The sequence below is a fragment of the Hypanus sabinus genome, chromosome X2 (assembly GCF_030144855.1).
Source record: "Hypanus sabinus isolate sHypSab1 chromosome X2, sHypSab1.hap1, whole genome shotgun sequence".
In the NCBI taxonomy this organism is placed as follows: Eukaryota; Metazoa; Chordata; class Chondrichthyes; order Myliobatiformes; family Dasyatidae; genus Hypanus; species Hypanus sabinus.
In genome coordinates, this window is record NC_082739.1 from 4,173,337 (window position 1) to 4,192,190 (window position 18,854).

Genomic DNA, 18,854 nt, shown 5'->3' on the forward strand with positions numbered 1-18,854 from the left:
TGCCTTTGAGAAACACCTTAATAACACCTTAAGGCCGTCCATGATCATATCTTGCTTTTTTGAAAATGTTGGCAATCTAACTATTTGAATCCATCAAAGTCAGCTGCAATCATCCTGAATTTCCTTAAGTTGGACATTTTACTGTGTGCCAAGTCAGAATTCTTTCCTCACCTTTCAACTGAATTTTCTTTTTGCCATGAGATACTGTAGTTGTGAATGATAATGGGGCACCTGGGACTCCATTCATCAGCCGATTGACAATCCTTTCTTCTTAACCAACAGGATTTAAGGACCATGGTAAATGACACAGAAGGCAGTGGAGCGAAATGGAGTGAAGTTAGATCCAGGAACTGAAATAGATAGGGAAAGAATGTAGAAAAGAAATAAACAGGAAAAGAATCAAAAGGTATCACACTTCAGATTCAGATTAATTTATTTGTCACATGTACATCAAAACATACAGTGAAATGTGTTGCTTGAGTTAACAACCAACACAACCTAAGTATGTGCTGGGGCAGCCCACAAGTGTCGTTACACATTCTGACGCCAACATAGCAAACCCACAATGCTCAGCAGAACAACACAGAACACAACGACCAACAGAACAATAAAAGCAAAAACAAGTCCATTTCCTCCCTTCCTTCCACCTACACAGAAAATCCTCCAATCCCAGGATAGGCTTCTGGGCCTTTAACGGACTTATGGACAATGGGCCTTCGACTTCCCCAGTGCACTTCAGACTCGCAGACCCAGGGCTTTATACATTAATAATCTCTCACAACTAACTTCTGTCTGTGGGTAGGATTCTGGACAGATTAAATTGCTGCCTTCCTGTGCTAAGGCTTTTGGGTAGCATTCCATCACTAAGCATCAGTATTAACTCCTCACAATATTGACCTAGACTAAGATCAATCATTAAACCTTTTTTCTTGCAGATGTTAGCGTGATGTCAGTTTGAAACACCTGACTTACCACAAGTCCTGATGAAAAGTATTGGCCCAAATCCAGAGCAACGCAGAAAATGCTGGAGGAGCTCAGCAGGTCAAACAACATCTATGGAAAAGAATACATAGTCGATGGTTCAGGCCAAGACCCTTCTTCAGAACTGAGAAGGAAGGGGGAAGATGGCAGAATAAAAAGGTAGGTGGAGGAGAAAGAGGCTAGCTGGAAGGTGATACATACTTTGATAATAAACACTTTGAAATCTGATCATGAATGTGCAGAGTATGGAGGGATATGCACATTGTGTAGGCAGAAGATTAGTTAGGCATTTAATTACAAATTCATTTAGCTCAGCAGAACATTGTGGGCTGAAGCTCCTGTTACTGTGCTGTACTGGTCTATGTTCTACTGTATACAGACATGCAGACTGCACTTTTGAAACAGCTCACAGTCATGTGGTTCTCTCTTCCGCCTGAGCTGTGAAGCGTGAATGGATTTACAGATGTAAAGTCACATCTTGGTAACCTTCAGAACAAATCCCTGACATTCTTCACACAGCACTGCACTAACAGGTTATACATTACCAGGGTGGAAATATCAACTCCCCAACAGCCCATTACGCCAAGCGGAACTCTATACACACGTTTTATCAGCAATCTTACCTCGATACTATTAACGCACAGTACTTATTTTTATAAACTCCAGCACCAGCTGAATGGCAAGTTTCTTAATGCATTATTTAATGACTGAAATAAAAGAAGTTATTCCATGAGGCATCACAATGTTAGAATAACCAAATCAGATGTAGTCATGTAGGAGGACAAGTGCCACATGGGTAGACAGGCAGAATTGTCTGTTATTCTACTGTATATCCAGTGTCTTCAGGGGAAGAGCAGACAGTAGTTATTATAAGCAGGAAGTTTTCATTTTCCTTATAAATTCTCATCTTTGTCTCCTTTTCTCATCTATTGGCAATAAGAGTCAGGCATGTTTCAAAGTAACTAGAAGGCTATTCTACCATTAGATGCATCACACATCTTGTATTACACATCCTATGAAGCTCTGAATGGTGGTGTTCATTATTCAGTTCCAGTGGACAATTTACAATCAGAGTTAGATGTACAAAATAATGACTGACAGCTGTAATGGTTCACCAACTTCAATACCTCCACGGCCCCACAGAATCTCCTAAAATTAATCTGATTTAATCATTTCCTCCAACTAAACCATCCAGATTAGATTAATTCTATTTGTCACATGTACATTGAAACATCAAATCATACAGTGAAATGTTTTGTTTGGCGTCAAAGGCCAACACAGTCCACAGATGCGCTGGAGGCAGCACACAAGTGTCACCATGCTTCTGGCGCCAACATAGCATGCCCACAACTCACGAACCTTAAACCGCACATCATTTGGAATGTGGAAGGACACAAGGAGAACATACAAATTCCTTACAGACAGCAGAGGGAACTGAACCTTGATCTTTTGATTGCTGGTGCTGTAAAGCATCATGATCCCAATTCTATTCACTATTCTATTATTTCCAGCATTCTAATGTATTCCCCCAATCCTCACCCACCTCTCCTCTGCCCCTCACCATCTCCCCTGCCCACAATTAAGTCTGTTTGTTGGGGGCTGTATTGATTTAGTAAACACCGACTTGTGCCACTAATTGTGTGGGTCTATTGTGGCCTCATTCCACGAACTGTTGTTCAGTCGTTTAGTTGAGTCCAGCTCTTCGTGAACCATGGCAAGGTACAGAAGTAGACTGCCAAGCCTTTCTTCCACGTGGATACTGCTGTTGCCCAGGTTGGGACCCGGCTGGGTTTGAACTCAGGACCATCTGCCTTGAAGTCCAGTGCTGATGCCACTACATCACCAGCCGGCCCAACTTCTCAGGGGTACAAATGTACAAATTGCAAATTCCAGTAAGTGTTAACTATGCTTCATAGTGGCTATTGTATGTATATGTAGGTTTATTATGCCTCCAGAGGTTATACAAAGTATAATTCTGGAAAGGTCTGGAAACTTCTTTGTACTGCATTATTTGAATAAGTGCTTTCTCATTGGTTAATTCTAATCTATAAATTTGAATGGAACTTTCCTTATCTACGGGTATTTGCTTACTGGATCTCCATCACTGTCTGTTCAACTTCCCTTTGTTCTATCAACACTTATAACCATCACGAAGCAACAAGTTTTGTGCCTCTTTCCTGACTTCTGAAACTTTTGATTAAAACATCAAAATCCAACACAGCTCAGAAAAACCTGACCTTTTGGGTAAGGTTCCAAAATCCGACAAAAAAATCAGAGCTATTCTAATATGCATGGAATAAAGAAGCACATAGACCATCATCAGAAATGCATAAAGAGGTGGAAAATCATTAGGTAATGACATTGGACACACTGGAGGCTGCAGGTGCTGGAAGTGGCAGCAACAACCAATCTGCTGAAGGAGATCAGCAGGTCGAGCAGCATCTGTGTGAGGAAAGGACTTGTCACTGTTTCAGGCCTGAAAGGGATGGTGACTCTAAAATGTCAACAATCCCTTACCCCCATAGATGCTGCTTGACCTGCTGAGTTCCTCCACCGGGACTGGCTATCGCTCGCTCTAAGGGACTTTCCAGTTGAAGCAGTTTTCATATCACACCAGGTGTGAGTCACTGTAAGCACTTGGAGCCAAGCCTTTCGTGTGGTACTGTGCGTCATTACAAAGGTCCTGTGGGAACTGTGAACTTCGAAGCACTGTGCTGCACTTTCTATGTGGTAGAATATACATTAAGAAGAATACCACTAAGCAGTGAGCTCAGGATATGGTTGATCATATAGTATGGACCAAGGAGAAGCTTAGAACATTTATTGTGAAATTATAGTCTTCCCCTAATCATGATCATATTGTTATAAAATACTCCTTGGCACCAATTTAAATCAAGGCTGTGGAAGGCTTACCTGTACCAACACAACATGAAAAATAAAGTACTTCAAAACATTAATTGTCAGGAGAGATTGTGCATGCACAGGGGAGCCACCTGCACTCTCGATATCAGACCTGTTCTTCAAAAACTGGAGGGCAGCGGTTTAAGGTGAGAGGAGAAGGGTTTAAAAGGGACCTGAGAGCAACTTCTTCACAGGTACAAACTGACAGAGGAAGAGGTTGAGGGCACAATTCTTTCCAAGTACAGGAACACCTGTTTTTCAAGCATGTTTGAGACTTGGTAACAGACTAGCAGAATTCCCAGACCATCAGATATTTCTTTCACATCTTCTTTAAATGTTAACAGTACAATAATGAATTACCCAGTGGAGCCCATGCACAAGTAACATAGTCGGGGGAAATGTGGCATCATCTGAGGATACATAGCTAATCAATGAACCCTTTTAAAACCCATCAGGTTGGGCATCAGCACCTCTCCATTTGTCCCATTCCTTTCTTTCTTGACAGCCAGACTACTAACCTCTGGAAATTCTGAATACAACAGAAAGTGAATGCTATTTAAAAGGCACTTGGGAAGGTACATGGCTGGGAAAGGTTTAGAGCCCAAAGCTCTTCAGTGGATGCTGTGCTTCCTTCTGTTTAGGACTCTATGTTTAGAGGTTGAAGAGATAAAGAAAAGATTAATGGGTGTCATTTTCCAGCAGTTACAATGCAAATGGTGGTAAAGCAACATACTCCAAATGGCAACACATACAGAAAATGCTGGAGGAACTTAGCAGGTCAGGCAACATAATTGGAGGGAACCCTCGGGTCTCAGTCTGAAATGTCAACAGTTTATAAGAACACACTCAACGGTTATTTGTACATTGTGTTTCATAGGATTGATTTCATATGCACATTTATTGTGGGTTTTTTGTACGCGTTGTGTTTTTATGCTTATTGAATTTGCTTTTGTGCTGCATCCGATCCAGAATAACAATTGTGCTCTAAAGAATGACAATAATCTTGAATTTGGTCTCAGCCTACCAGAAGTATTCTCTTTGTTCAACCCATCTCTTCCCCAGCCTTTTTTGTACTAACCTAGCTTATTTTCTGTCTTTCCTCATTCAAGTGGAGGGTCTCAAAGCTGAAACGTCAGCAGTTTCTCTTTCCACAAATGCTGCCTGACTTGATGAGTCTTTCCAGCAAGCAGCGGAGGAAAAAAATTATTGAAATGTTTGTGCATAAAATCAAAAGCTTTCCAACACAAGTCTGACATTTAGCTAAATAATCATTTGCACCTTTCTAAGACTGTTGTACACAAATGCTCTTGCACAACAATGAAAATTACTGGTTTGGTGAATGTAGCCACCTACCCATACAAAATGCATCTGCCATGTTCCAGTTTCAAAATCACACCCTACACAGCCTGGTACTCAGAGATTCCATTCACTGGTGATCATGGACACAGACACATCTGCAACCGATTAATCTCTCTTTAATAGGAACACCTGGAACTTGTTAATGGGCTATTCTCTCCTGCATATTTGTTAATCAATGTAAACAGTAAATGTATCGTGGGGTCCCAATAATGCCATAAGCTGCAACCAGTAGCTTTCAGCAAGACTGATATAAGGCGTGAACCCTGACACCACTTAGTGGTTTGCTCTCCAAACATTCGTCCAGGGTTCACACATCCTCTTAAGCTGCCAAAATCCTGGCCAACCATGGATACAGAGAAAGAAATCATTTGGCATTCCATGGATAATGTGACTCTTGAGACAGTCTAGAATATGGCACAGGGAATTCCAAGATGCATCCACACATCTGATTCACTGTCACAGTCCCAGAAATCATATGTTATTAACCATTTCCTTTCAGGAGTTGCCATTGGCTCCCAGCATGTATTCCATGGACACAGACAATCTGCAGCATCCAGTGAACCTTCTGACCCCTACATTTTTTGGACATTGGAGGAAAGCAGAGAGCCCAGATGGTCACAGGGAATGGTAAAACTTCATGCAAACAGCAGCCGAGATCAGGATTTAACCCGGGTCACTGGAGTTGTGCTACATATCATCTTCCCCTAAGGCTGCGGATTCCTTTGAAGCAAACTGTCGAAATTACATCTGATTTCTTCTAACGTGTGTAAGAATAACAACACGGTAGGACCTTCTTAACTGTTGCGCATGTTCTGGCTACAGCCTTGCCTTTGGAAATACATACTGGAAAATAAGGTTCACAGCACTTCCCGACATTCCATGCAAACAAACTCCTTGTTGGAAGTAAAAACTCACCAAATGGGGTGGATATAGATCCTTGGGGTTTAATATTGAAGACACAACATAGAAATGGACACACATTTTATTCTGCTTTGAAAATGCTGTTTATTGAGTGCTGAGTGCAAGAGTCAGGTATGAATTTCTACAGATCTCTTATGTTAAGTAGCAAATCGATTACTGCTGAATTTCCTGAGTTATAGTGCATTCTATATTGAGAGTGTACCTCAATGATGGGAGATTCCTCTTTGCTCAAATATCACCCATTAGCTGAATCCGAACTAGGGCAGTGTTCCTACTCAGGTTCAAGTTTACTGTCATTTCAACCGTATACATGTATACCACCAAATGAAACAAAGTTCCTTGGGACCACAGGTGCACAACACAGTACGTATAACTCACACACAATGCATAAAGTAATATTACCACAAATAAATTAACAAATAATAAGGTGCACTTGTGACACTAGTTAAAAAGTAAACAGTATAACGCTATTGGCACTTCATACATGATAAGACCTGGATAGTGGCTGGGAATTCAGTCCTCTGACGGCCTGGGGGAAGAAACTATCTCCTACCCTAACAGCCCTTGTTCTAATGCTATGATACCTCTTGCCTGATGGTAAGGGTCAAAGAGATTGTGGGAAAGATGGGAGTTATCATTGACAATGCTGAGAGCCCTGCATATGTAGCGCTCCTGATAAATATCTTGGATGGGTGGAAGAGAGACCCCTGATGATCCTCTCAACAGACCTCACAATCCTTGCATCAGGTACCTAGCAATCCCGTAACAGATGATGTTGCAGCTTCAGCCTCCTATCACTGAATTACCGAATAATAGAGGAGAGGAAATTATTGCCACATGGTTATCCGATCTCAAGGTTTGGATATAGCTTCTTTCATTTCACAACAGTTCTCATATTTCTGCAATGAATTCCAGACTCCAGGGTGTCCAGTACTCTATACATAAACCAACCATCCCTGCTATTAAGTCACTGCCTGTAACTCGCTCCTGGGTACTCGTTATTTTCCCACTTTGCATATTACAAAGTCAGGATAGTCGTACAGAATTTTTTTAAATGCAGATGCTTGAGGTCTGAAGTGAAAACAAAAAATGCTAAAAACACTCATTAGGCAGCATCTTTAGAAGGACTTAATGTTTCAGATCCTGAATCCTTTGTTAGAGAGAGAAATAAAATAAGTTAGTTGCCTTGGGTGGTGAATAGGACAAAGGGAATATCACTGATAGATTAAGACCAAATTACTTGCTTCTATCTGGAGATGTCGGAGCTCGCTGTCTGCCGCTGGATTTGGTACTTATTTGGTGGCTGGCGCTTCCTGTTGGTGCTGCTCTCCAGTGTTTGCTTGGTGCTGCCTGCCGTCCAATGGGTTCGCTTGATGGAAGAACACACTAGACCAGGACAACTTAGGAACTTGAGTGATACTAGTATTTTTTGACTGTATGATTTTCTGAAATCGTAACAATATGTGCTATTTGTGCTATGTGCAGTGTGCTATTGGTAATGTGTTTTTCACCTTGGTTCTGGATGAATACTGTTTCGTTGGGCTATATTCATGTATGGCTGAATGATAATTAAATATGAAACTTGAAACTGCTGTTATGAGACTGTTGAACAGACTTTTGCCATCACAATCAACTTCATCCTGGCCTTCCACCTTAATGTCTGTCTGCACTGCACCTTTTCTTTAAGTGTAACAATTAATTCTGCTTTTTGTTATTGCTTTTCTCTTATACAACCTTAATGTACTGATGAAATAGATGGCATTCTAAACCAAGATTTTCACTGTATCTCAGAACATGTGACAAAAATAAACCAATTATCTAAAGTGGTAGATAGAAGCCCATCGTGTACAGACCACATAGGTAAAGCAGCATGAGAAGTACCATGAGAAGTTTACCTGAGAACTTTCATTTTTAAGCAGACCCGTATTTTTTGAGAAGAAATCTGGTTAGATCTGTAGCAACGGAGAAAATCTGGCAAAGTCTCCCAGATTACCTTCACACAGTTAACAATGGTAATTTACAACTTAGATCAAAAACTGTCCTTTTTCCCAGGATGCATGGTAACAAGCCTCACCAATGAGCACTAAATTACAGTAGTGCTGTAAATTTGAGTTACTTTCCCTCTGGCAACCCATTAAAAATGCTATTAAAAATTAGGTCTGAAGCATCCAAGAATAAGTACATTTTTGATGGTGTGATATATGTTAATTACTGCCAAACAACCTCTCTGACCCTGAAAATATCATTTCACAACTGTGGATCTTTCCTAAAATATTTTTGAGATGACAAAAGAAGTTTGCATTTTAACTTGTTCCTGCCCATGTCTTTGAAAAAAATCTCAGCTGTATCAACTAATTTGGATATCAGAAACCAAATTTAGACTTCATGGTTTTGATGCTGCAGGACTTTTGATGAGGTTTCTTCAGTTTGTTAGGAAAAGAATCTCTTATTTTCTTAACAACGCAATAAATGATTTGATGCTGAATTAGTACATCTTTGCTGAGAAAGAAGGTTCTATGAAAAGCTATTGGTGAAGTGAATGTTGATTACACTCACAAAAATTAACAACACAGAAATAGGCCATTGGATCGCCATGTCTAAATTAGACAAAGTTAATCGCTCTTGTTGGATTGAAGTGTAAAATTGTTGTTTTACTCGTAGCTTAGCTTTTCCTATGCTTGTTTGTACTTTCATATAATCACCTAAGTAAGCATAATTGTTCAGTGAACTTTTTCTGTAATTGTAGTATCGCTGATTCTGTATTTTCCAGAAGCTTCTCTGCACCAGATGCCATGCCACTGAATCGGGCTATGATATAGATTATTCTTATCTTTGGAATGTCTTGTTATTTGTCTAGTCTGAGCTAGTTTTTGGTGTCAAACAACTGCAACTTCTTTGTTCTTTTTTGTTCTTTGTATTTTTTTCTTTGTTCATTTTTCATTCCAGTAATACTTCATATATACCTGTAACCAACAAGTTTTATGCTTCATTCACGACTTCCAAAGAACTTTTGGATCACAAAATCAGCAAGATTCAATAGTCTTCTCATCTCGTGCTCCACTGTCCTGCAGGTTTCTTACAAATACCATACTCTACAAACATAGTGAGGATTTCTACCTCCTCCATCCTTCCAGGCAGTAACTTCCAGACTCCCAATATTCATTAATTGATAAAAACATTGTCACAGTCATGGAGAAATATAACATCAAACAGGCCAGTCAGCCCAACAAGTTTGAACTAACCATCAATCACTCATTAAGCATCGTCTCACTCCATCCCTATTCTTCCAGAAACATAGCTTAAATCTATGCTTTTGAGTCACATCTAATGGATATGGTCCACACCATTTATCCTGTCTAAACACTTCATTATTTTATTTACCTCAGTTAAATTTTCCCTTAGCTTTGTTTCAAAGAAAATGGCTAAGGTAGTTTCTGCCCATGACTACAATTATCCACCCTTAGAAATTTCCCTGTAAATCTCTTCTGCATCTGCTCCAGCACTATCACATCCTGCGGTGCAGTGACCAGAACTGTGCAGAGTACTCCAACGTGACACGTGTCTAATATTTTGTATAGTTCTAGCCTGACCATGCAGCTCTTGTACTCAATAAGAGCATAATTCTGTCATGCATGAGGAAAACTGCAGATGCTGGAAATTCAAGCAACACACACAAAATGCTGGTGGAACACAGCAGGCCAGGCAGCATCTATAGGGAGAAGCGCTGTCGACGTTTCGGGCCGAGACCCTTCATCAGGACTAACCGAAAGGAAAGATAGTAAGAGATTTGAAAGTAGTGGGGGGAGGGGGAAATGAGAAATGATAGGAGAAGACCGGAGGGGGGTAGGATGAAGCTCAGAGCTGGAAAGGTGATTGGCGAAAGTGATACAGAGCTGGAGAAGGGAAAGGATCATGGGACGGGAGGCCTCGGGAGAAAGAAAGGGGGAGGGGGAGCACCAGAGATGGAGAACAGGCAGAGTGATGGGCAGAGAGAGAGAAAAAAAACAAACAGCCAAATAAATAACTTCTTACCCCATCCCTGACATATTTAGTTGTTTTTTTTTCTGTATCACTTTCGCCAATCACCTTTCCAGCTCTGAGCTTCATCCTACCCCCCTCCGGTCTTCTCCTATCATTTCTCATTTCCCCCTCCCCCCACTACTTTCAAATCTCTTACTATCTTTCCTTTCGGTTAGTCCTGATGAAGGGTCTCGGCCCGAAACGTCAACAGTGCTTCTCCTTATAGATGCTGCCTGGCCTGCTGTGTTCCACCAGCATTTTGTGTGTGATAATTCTGTCATACCTTCTTAAATACTTCAAAGGTTCAAAATAACTTTATTATCAAAGTACATATGTCACCATACACAACTCTGAGATACATTTTCTTGCAGGTATTCACAGTAAATACAAGAAACACAATAGAATCAATGAAAGACCACACACAAGACAAACAACCCATGTGCAAAAGACAACAAACTGTGCAAATACAAAAAGGAGAATAAATAAATAAATAAATAAATAAATAAATAAGCAAGCAAGCAAGCAAGCAAGCAATAAGTATTGAGAACCTGAGATGAAGAGCCTTTGAAAATGAGATCATAGGTTGTGGGAACAGTTCAGTATTGGGGCAAGTGAAGTTATCCCCTCTGGCTCAAGAACCTGATGGTCCTACTATTTCCAGATAAATATCCTAGAATTCCTCTGTTCCTGACATCTGATCATTAATCATGTATTCTTTTGTTTTGCTTGTCTTCTGCTAACACAGCTCCATCTTTACAACGTTCGAGCCTATCTATTCATATATCAACACAAATACACATCTATTTTCCTTTCACACAGTTGACATACATACATATTTACTTATTTTCACATCTCTCTCCCATTACTCAATACCACTGATATATTAAATCTCCATACATAACTAGTTTTATATATGCTGCTAGCAATTATGCTCGTGGTTTTATATATCCTGCTCTCCCTACATACTGTACCTAGTTTAATAAATCCTGCTCATAATTCCAATGCTAGACTCTGCTGCTTTTACAATATCTCAATGTATCTTGTTTTGATATTTTACAAAAACTGTTTATTCTATCTACTTTATCTACCAAAAGCATGAGAGGAATAATTGTGAAAAAATGGCTAGAGAAGTATGTATTTGCAGTTTGGTTTATGTTAAAATAAATACAGGCAGCTGTATAATAAGAGTAAACCACCCCAGCCCAACATTATACAGATAGAATACGATAATAATTATATCAAATATCAGCAAGGAAAGGCAAAATACCACTTCATTTTGATCTGCAATAATTAGATTGCATGTTGAAGAATAATTCTTGCTTTGTGCCTTGAGTACAATCTAGTTTCTAATCATTCCCTGCAAAAAAATTGTCTTGTTAAGCAGAGCATGATTGATTTCAAATGAAAATGGGAAGAGATACAATTTATCACCCAATTGCTCAGGCATAGGCTAGGCAACACAAGCACAGACACGTCCAAATTTGCCACCCAGCTCTTTTCCCACTGTCAACAAAGCTCAGCGTTGTCCAGGTGTGACGACACTCAGAGTTGCTGTTCATCCTATTAACGGCCACAACATTATTGTGAAGAATTCCCTTTCCATTTATGCTGCAATGGATTTCCCCCATGGAATGGTGATTCCTCTAGATTAGTGCGACAAAGCTCAATGCCTGGGACTAGTATGGGAATTGATTTTTTTTTTCAGAGCACGCTGTATACAGCCACTGGCCCTATTCATCACCACTCACTTAATACAGTTTCATTCGTGGTGGCACTATTTTCCAAATGCCTGTTCTCCTGTCTCTCTGCTGTGTTGACGATTACTGTGTAAAATAATTCACTGATCTTTCCACAATTTTTGACCCTTCTCCTGAATGTTTTTAGCATCTGCCATTTTTAAAAATCTTTTTGTATTACAGGAAATATGGCTGCCAACCTGCACACAGCAAGATTCCGCAAGAAGTAACAGACCAGCGCATCTGGTTTAATGTTAATTAAATACTGATAAGACAACAAGAAAGCTCATCTGCAATTCATCAAGTGATAGCCACATTATCTACCTGCCAGTTTTCTGCATTCCAGTATAAAATTCAGCATAGCTGATAACACAAACATTTACTGCACATCAATAATTTCCCTAAAGGAGATGGAAGTGAGAATTTTCTTAACCACTGCAGTCTCGGAGGTAAAGTCACCCTGGGGAGTTCCAGGAATTCAGACCCCAACAACAATAAAGGAACAGCGGTGCAGAGTTCAGAGCTCAATCTCAACACCATCTGTAAGGACTTTGTATGTTACACCCTGTGACCATGTGGGTTCCCTCTGGGTGCTCTGGTTTCCTCCCACAGCCCAAAGACCTACCATTCAGTAGGTTGATTAGTCATTGTAAATTGCCCTGTGATTAGGCTAGGGTTAAATCGGTGGGTTGCTCGGCAGTATGGCTCAGCGGGCCAGAATGGCCTGTTCCATGCTCCATCTCTAAATAAATAATATATAACAGGGATTGACAGGATTGATGTCAAACAGATGTTTCCTCTTGTGGGGAATTCAGAGTTTCAGAATAACTGGTTTCTCCATTTAAAATGGAGATGATAAGGAATTCCTTCTCTGCAGGCATGAATCAGAAGTTCTCTGTTCCACAGAATCATGGAGACAGGGAGTTGTTGACTATTAGTGACAAATAGACTACAGGGGAGTCAAGAAGATGGGGGAGCTGAAGTTAAAATCAGATTAACCATGACCATATTGGATAGCAGGCCAATTCAAAGACTGTGAGCTTTACCCCTACTTTCTTAAGAAAACAAAATCCTTTAATTTAATCTGATGACCTCAGATATCAAAGGAAGGAGCAGATAAGTCTACGGCTTCCATCAAGGAAATGGAAGGAGGAGTAGGACGGGAATACACTGCAACCTGCCACTTATCGCGGGACTGACAGGATTTTATTCTGTTAAATAAATGAAACTTCAAAATGAACAAGGCAATAGGTGCAGTGATTGAAACAATTTTTGCCCAAGGAGTTGCTCAAATGAACCTAAATATGCCCTTGCTCTGTCCTCGAGGGACTGCAGTTTCAGAGTAGCATGTGTGAATAGATCAAGGCATTTGTACTGTAATGGTAAAAAACATTGCCTTTGGCTTTCATTCGCATCAATATTTCATAACAAAGTGTGGTCGAATCCATCAACTGTGCTGAAGGCAAAGATTTGGGTCAATACTAAGTTGAAACTATTGAGGATCACACTAGGATTCTGGTTTCAAAAATGCTTCCAATTTCTTGGCAATTGTTCTTATTAAGTGGGAAGTCTCAGCTGGGGTCGTCTATCTGGAAAGGTGTGGGCAGAGGAGAAATCTGTCAGTGTTCCTAATCATCTGGTATTCCCAGTCCAAAGTGGGCAGTCATCAGCTAAAGGCAGGCTTGCTGCTGACCAGAAAACAGCGTAGAAAGTGTTTGCTAATGAGGAAGTTGTGTGGCACGAACTGGCACAGCTTTTCAGGAGAAACAAATTCAGCAGATGAAAGAGTAACACACAAAATGCTGGAGGATTTCAGTAGGTCAGGCAGCCTCTATGGAAAGGAATAAAGAGCTGATGTTTCGGGCCAAGACCCTTCATCAGGACAGATGATGAGGCAGATGAAAGAGAAAGGTCATACAGATGGGGCACGATATTGAAGGTGGGGGAGGAGGCCAATGCTAATCACCTATTACTAATATGTTTCACCCAATGAATCCCATTTCTCATATGCCCTACATCTCTCCCATTTTGGTTCCCATTATCACTTTCATTACTTACCAAACTCCAGCACTGGTAACTTTTGTGTCCCCATTTAACACCCTCCAGGATCTGTCTTCACCTTCATCTTCTCTTCCCGCGATCTGTCTCCAGCTACCTTTTATCTCCTTTGTTTGTTTCCACCTATCATCCACTTGCTGTCTCCCAGATCCATGTCTCCCTCACCGAAATGCACCTGACCATCATCCTTCACCTATCCTCATTCCCCATATTACCTTCTGACCTCTGTCTCACTCCTTTACCCTCTTCCCAGTGTAATTGCTATCTCCCCTCTCCATTTGCAGTCCAGATACAAAGTTTTGACCCAAAACAGTGACATTTCTTTTCCCCTCCACAGATGCTGCTTGACCTGCTGTGTTTCTCCAGCAGATTGTTTGTTACTAATGTTAAACATGCAGACTTGTTTGGATGAGTAGATTCTTCGTATGTTTTATGATCTATGGATTCTTCCCGCGTGTATGAACGTTGAGTGTTTCTACCCTGACAAGAGTTAATAAAGGAACTGGTGCCTTCAGAATATGTTAAGTGGATGATATGTGATGGGGCATTAGTGCTATACTGTACTGCTCTATGTTCTGTAAAAAATTGGAAAGCTATGTGTTTAGGATGGGTTAGAACCTGTACTGTGCTGTACTTTTCAATGTTCTATATAATTCAAGGACATCTACCTGTAAAGTGTTGTGGTGCGTGAACCCAAAGTGTCATACAGTGCTGAGGCAGATGGTACAGTGGTTGTTACTTCCAACCTCTGCTGTTACCATCGTGGAGTTTGCATGCTCTCCCTGTAAATATCCGGGTTTCCCATGTATGCTCTCGTTTCCTCTTGCATCCCATGACAGCTACTATAAATTGTTCCTGACGGCAGTGATTGCAATGTGTGGTGGGACAGTGAAATTGATGGGTAGGTGAGAGTGAAGAAGATACAAATGGTGAATGAGTTTGGTGAATATACTCTGAGAGCCAGGCTAGGTTTGATGGGCTGAATGGCCTCCTGGTCTGTCTTTGTGAAACAGGAAAATAGAAATAATAGCTACATACTCAAAAGAATTCCCCTCAGCCAGTCAGACGGATATTCAGGAGATTACTGAAGGAGTGGTACAGTGGAGAAAGTTGCATGGGATGAGGTGAGGCTGAGGGTCAGACTTACAATGGGTAGTAATGTAGGGGCTGTGGTGGAAGACAGTACAGAACATTGGCTCAGGAATAAAGAGAGGCATCAGTAGGGAGGGTGACTATCAAAATAGTGAATGGGGTGTGCCAGGTAAGAATTTCAAGTAATTAAGTGAGCTCTGTTTAAGATATTTAAAGGGAATCTGAGGAAGGAACTACTTCACTCAAAAGGTGGTGTGGGTATGGAACGAGCTGCCAGTGGAAGTGGTAACGCAAAATCAATTGTAATATTTAAAAGCAGTTTGTTGGGTACATTGATGAGAGGGGTATAATGGGCTATGGTCCTGTAGCAGGTGGATGGGACATAGCGGAATATCTGACCAGCATGGACTAGATGAGCTGAAGGTCCTGTTCTGTGACTCTAACAATAAAGCAGGGATTGTACTCACTGCAAAGGCCCCCAGCAATCTCCCTGGGGAAATTAAAATCCTGGTATGGTATTGAGACGTTCATTGTACATCTTTGGAAGCGTGTCTAGCTCCTATATGTGCTTGAATATCTAATGCATGGAATACCCTTCAAAGACTTTATTGAACACACAGTCATTTCATTCTCTTGAATATTCTCCAATCAGTCCACATAAATTTGCTTATAAACAAAAGATTGCTAATAAACATTGCAATGGATAGTGCCCACGTAGAATCAATGACATCGTTGCTGAATAGTTTTCCCTTAATGTGTGATTACATTCAATTTTGTTTAATTTGAGGATAACACCGGCTTATTATGTACCAAACTATAGTAAATAAATTTGTTTTGCATACCATCTATATGGATCATTTCATTACAATGGTACATCAGAGTAGAACAAGAGAAAGCAACAACAGAATGAAGAATAGTGTTACAGTTACAAAGGACAGACAGACGATAAGGTACAAGGCCATAACGAGGTTATTGTCAAGTTAAGAGGTCATTTAATCAAACTAGAGAATCATTCTATAATCTTATAACAGTGGGATAGAAGCTGTCCTTGAGCCTGGTGGTACTTTGATTCAGGCTTTTGTATCTTCTGCTCGATAGGAGGGTAAAGAATAGAGTACGGCTGGGTTTGGCTTTGGCTTTGTTCCTTGATGATGCTGGCTACTTTACTGAGTTGGTGAGAAGTGTAAACAGAGTCCATCGAGTGGAGGCTAGTTTCCATCATGAGCTGAGCTGCATGCACAACTATCTGCAGCAGTGAGAAGTGCAGACACAGTCCATGGACGGGAGCAAACACGAGGAAATCTGCAGATGCTGGAAATTCAAACAACACACACAAAATGCTGGTGGAACACAGCAGGCCAGGCAGCATCTGTAGGGAGAAGCGCTGTCGACGTTTTGGGCCGAGACCCTTCGTCATGGAGGGGAGGCTGGTTTCCATGATCTGTTGAGCTGCGTGCACAACTCTCTGCATTTGCTCGCAGTCCCAGGCAAAGCAGTTGCTGTGATGCACCCCATGCATCAATAAAAAAATTGATAAGCTTCAAAGGGGACATCGCAAATTTCTTTAGCCTGATGAAGTAGAGGTGCTGGTCTGCTTTCTTGGTCCTGGTGACTACATGATTGGATGAGGGCAGGCTATTGGTGATGCTGCACTCATCTAAAGCATGATTTGCACTTCAACACTAGATCAAATTGACGAGAAAGAAATTCGCCCTACTCTCCAGAGGAACTGCTCCCTCCCTGATTCCCTTGTCCATTCATTCCTCCCCACTAATCCCCCTTCTGGCACATATCCCTGCAAGTGTCAGAAATGCTGCGCTTTCTCATTCATCACCTCCCTTACCTCCATTCAGGGCCCAAACAAACCTTCCAGGTGAGGTAACACTTCACTTGTGAATCTTTCGGGGTTGTCTAATGTATCCAGTGCTCCCAATATGGCCGTCTCTACTCTGGTGAGACCTGACGTAAATTGGGGGACTGCTTCGTCAAGCACCTCCACTCCATCCACCAAAAGCAGAATTTCCCAGTGACCAACCACTTTAATTCCTATCCATATTCCCTTTCCAACATGCCAGTCCGCAGCCTCCTCTTGTGCCATGATGAGACCATTCTCAAAGTGGAGGAGCAACAGCTCATTTTCCAACTAGGTAGCCTCCAACCTGATAGCATGAACATTGATTTCTCCTTCTGGTAATATAATTTTTCCCTCCCCATTCTCTCTTCTTCTGTCTCCACTCCGGCCTCTTACGTCTTCTACTCTCCAGCCTATCACCTCCCCGTGGTACCTCCTCTTCTTCTCCTTCTCCCATGATCCACTCTCCTCTCCTATTAGATTCCTTCTTCTCCAGCCCTTTACCAGTCTCACCCACATGGCTTCACCTGTCACCTTCTAGCTATCCTCCTTCCCAATCTCACCACCTTTTTATTCTGATGTCTGTACCTCTTCTTTTCAGTCCTGATGAAGGGTTTCAGCCCGAAATGTCAATTGAACTTTGTGTGCGTTGCTTATGGTAAAGAAATGCACACTGGGAGCCAGCTGATCAATGATAGTTATTGCTCATACTGATGGTGGCCTGACATTAAAATTGCCTCACCTCAACTTGTTTTCTAGGTGCTGAGTGGCTGATGAATGGGTTAGCGAGTGGGTAGTTTGAGCATCTGTTTCTGCACACTTCCTCTTGAGTCTGAGTGGTCTAGGACCCTGAATTGGCTTGGCGCATCTCTGAGTTACCCTATCCCGACATCCTACCCCTCTTCCTCTGGCAACTTATCATACCTTACCATCACTTTATCTCATATTTTGCTCTTAGAAGTATTCCTGGTTTTCCACAAGCCCACTACCATTCTTAATGTTACAGCAATCAGCTCCTTTAAAATAGAGGGACACAAAATATTCCATTATTTTAATTTAATTTATTATGTTTTATTAATCCAAAACATTAAAACTAATTGAAAGCAAAACAAGGAGTTGGCAGACAAACATGTGTACTTCATTTTACTTTAGCGAAGTGCACACAAATGACACAGTGGTGTGATGACGCATACCATTCACGTACTTCATATAACCATAATAAATTATTTAAACAAAAAATGCTTAATCAATCAATATATTTATAATAGTACTCAAATACTGCTGAAATAGCAAATACACACCAGTTATTTTATTTTTTACTTAGAGATACAGCACAGCAGGCCCTTCCAGCCCAACAAGTCGATGCCACCCAATTAAACATGTGACCAATTAACCAAAGTGGGAGGAAACCAAAGCACCCAGAGGAAATTCACACGGTTTGGGTAGCACAGTAGCGTAGCGGTACAGGTAACCTGGCTTCCATTCTTGCCACTGCCTGTAAGGAGTTTGTACGTTCTCTCCGTAACTGTGAGAGTTTCCTCCTATGGTCCAAAGATGCACTGGTCGGTAGGATAGTTGGTCATTGTAAATTGTCCCATGACTAGGCTAGGGTTAAATCAGGGGTTGCGAGGCAGCATGGCACGAAGGGCCAAAAGACCGATAAATAAATGAACATACAAACTCCTTACTGACAGTGGCAGGAACTGAACCTGGTGCTGTAAAGTGTCTAACTGCTATGCTACCAGGCCACTGCCTGCGACACCCAGAGCCTATGGGTCTGCTACTTACACAAACCAATATTTATTTTAAGTTCCACTTACACTGACATTGAATCTTTCTAGATCCACTGTCCTTCTTTATACATTTTGAATATTCCACAGAATCCGAGCCAAGATCATGAGTTACCTCCCTCAAGCCGAGAGGCTGATGTATAC

The 18,854-nt window shown here is 41.2% G+C and overlaps 1 protein-coding gene and 1 long non-coding RNA gene across 3 annotated transcripts in view; one reads left to right on the forward strand and one right to left on the reverse strand.

The window, feature by feature from the left end:
- dscaml1 (Down syndrome cell adhesion molecule like 1) overlaps window positions 1-18,854 on the reverse strand; it is a 676,237-nt gene that overhangs the window by 406,878 nt on the left and 250,505 nt on the right. The window lies entirely within an intron of this gene.
- Window positions 970-16,886, forward strand: LOC132385097 (uncharacterized). The gene is made up of 3 exons (XR_009509078.1): window positions 970-1,140; window positions 5,741-6,273; window positions 12,102-16,886. It is a non-coding gene; the product is annotated as an uncharacterized LOC132385097 (long non-coding RNA).